This window comes from Macaca nemestrina, chromosome 14 (assembly GCF_043159975.1).
Source record: "Macaca nemestrina isolate mMacNem1 chromosome 14, mMacNem.hap1, whole genome shotgun sequence".
NCBI classification, from domain to species: domain Eukaryota; kingdom Metazoa; phylum Chordata; class Mammalia; order Primates; family Cercopithecidae; genus Macaca; species Macaca nemestrina.
In genome coordinates this window covers 35,777,559-35,780,154 of record NC_092138.1, presented here as the reverse complement: position 1 = coordinate 35,780,154, position 2,596 = coordinate 35,777,559, and the positions used below count along the sequence as shown (strand labels likewise).

The 2,596-nt window shown below is 38.8% G+C and overlaps 1 pseudogene; it reads left to right on the top strand.

Annotated features, from left to right (window-relative positions):
• The first annotated feature begins 546 nt into the window (after positions 1-546).
• Positions 547-1,538, top strand: LOC105489182 (antizyme inhibitor 1-like; annotated as a pseudogene).
• The last annotated feature ends 1,058 nt before the right edge of the window (positions 1,539-2,596 follow it).

Below are 2,596 nucleotides of genomic sequence, written 5' to 3'. Positions count from 1 at the left end.
GAATTAATATTGTTATACTATCCAATGCAATCTACATATTCAGTTCAATCCCTATCAAAATACCAATGAGAACTACAATCTCTGGCTCTTCTCTGGCCAGCAGCAGTGTTTCCTTTTTTCCTCCTGCCATTGCCATCTCTGCCTCTTCTCATCCATTCTCACACTGTTGCATGTTTTTACCTCCACGTTGTTCCCACAGCCTGTGGCCCAGGCCACCTTGGATATTTCTGCTGAAGGTAACCACATCTCTCCTTAAAAATATCATGAAAAAAGAGAATATGCTTTACCCAAATCTTTGAGCCATTATCTCATGGCAAACTTTCTGTCCAAGTGTACACCTACCCAGAGGGCCTAGGAGAATTGCTGTGTAGACAGCAGTTCAACTTCAGACACTGAGCCACCTTGGGAACCCAGCTGATGATGGGGGATTCCATCTCTCAACTTGTCCATTTTGTTGCATATTCTAAGAACCAAGACATAGGCTTGGTGACCCATTCCTTACTTTTCCTGGTTTATGACTTTTAGTTTTGTGAAAATTCAGCTGAGATGACAGGATTTATTGATGATGCAAACTATTTCATTGGTCTGTTGGATGAAGGAACAAACCTTATAAATGTTATTGATAACTATGTTTGTTGAACATTCTCGAACAAGGCAAAAATCTTTTTGTGGGAGATCTTGGAAAGACTGTGAAGAAACACAGTCAATGGCAGAATGTAGTGGCTCAGATAAAGCCATTCTACACAGTGAAGTGCAACTCTACTCCAGCTGTACTTGAGATTTTAACAGCTCTTGGCACTGGATTTGCTTGTTCCGATAAAAATGAAATGACTTTAGTAAAAGAGTCATGTGTATCCGCAGAAAACATTTATGTAAGTCCTTGCAAGCAAGTGTCTCAAATAAAGTATGCAGCAGAATTTGGAGCAAATATTATGACATGAAGCAATAAAATTGAATTGAAGAAAACTGTATGTAATCACCCAAATGCCAAGACTGTTTTTCCTTAAGTTCACTTGATTCACCTATTACTGGATTTGTGAGCACTAACAACATAACCAACATACTTCTTACAATCTTCAGGCTTCATGTGTGCAGATGATGATGTAAATGAACTCTGCCTTGATCATCTCCTCTTCTCTTAGGGTCCTGCCACATTTTGCAACAAAAGATAATATTGGTAGTGAAGAGGGTAGCATGAAGTTTGGCACTTCCCCGAATAACTGTAGGCATTTTTTTGGAATATGCTAAGAAACTTGATATCCAAATGATTGGGGTTAAAATTTCATGTTTTAGGTGCTTGCAAAGAATCTCAAGTATATGCACATGCTCTATCTGATGCTTGATGTGTGTTTGGCATGGTTAGAGACTTTGGTTTTACGATGAACATGTTAGATATTTGTGGAGGCTTCATGGGAATTATTAATTGGTATGAGATGCAAGATGCAGGAATTACTTCAGACACAATGACGAAGAAATTCTTCTTTGTGCCTTCATGCATTCAGCTGAGCCAAGAAGACAGCATTTCCACTGAAGCGTAAACAGTCATTATTGCTTTTTTAAAATCACATATATGTACACTTTTTTAAAATTTTATGTTTCCATAGGTTTTTGAAGAACAGGTGGTATTTGGTTACATGCATAATTTCTTTAGTGGTGATTTGTGAGATTTTGGTGTACCCATCACAGTATACACTCTACCCAATTTGTAGTCTTTTATCCCTCACCCTGTTCTCACCCTTTCCCTCTGAATCCCCAAAGTCCATTGTATTATTCTTATGCTTTTGCATCCTCATAGCTTAACTCCCACTTATGAATGAGAACATATGATGTTTGGTTTTCCATTCCTGAGTTATTTCACTTAGAATAATAGTCTCCAATCCCAACCAGGTTGCTGCAAATGCCATTAACTCTTTCCTTTTTATGGCTGAGTAGTATTCCATCATATATATATACCACAGTTTCTTTATCCACTCATTGATTGATGGGCATTTGGGCTGGTTCTACATTTTTGTAACTGCAAATTGTGCTGCTATAAATATGCACATGCAAGTATCATTTTTTGTATAGTGACTTCTTTTGCTCTGGGTAGATATCAAGTATCTACCCAGATACTTGGTAGAGTGGGATTGCTGGATCAAATGGTAGTTCTACTTTTAGTTCTTCAAGGAATCTCCACACTGCTTTCCATAGTGTTCATACTAGTTTGCACTCCCACCAGCAATGTAGAAGTATTACCTTTTCAACACATCCACACCAACATCTATTATTTTTTAATTTTTTGATTATGACCATTCTTGTAGCTTAGCAGGACAAGCCGCAGACAAGAACCTCTCAGACACTGAGCTGTAGAAGGAAAGGGCTTTATTCAACTGGGAGCATTGGCAGACTCACATCAAAAACCGAGCTCCCCGAGTGAGAATTCCTGTCCCTTTTAAGGGCTTACAACTCTAAGGGGGTCTGCATGAGAGGGTCGTGATCGATTGAGCAAGCAGTGGGTATGTGACTGGGGCTGCATGAACCAATAATCAGAACAGAACAGAACAGAACAGAACAGGACAGGGATTTTCACAATGCTTTTCCATACAGTATTTGAAAT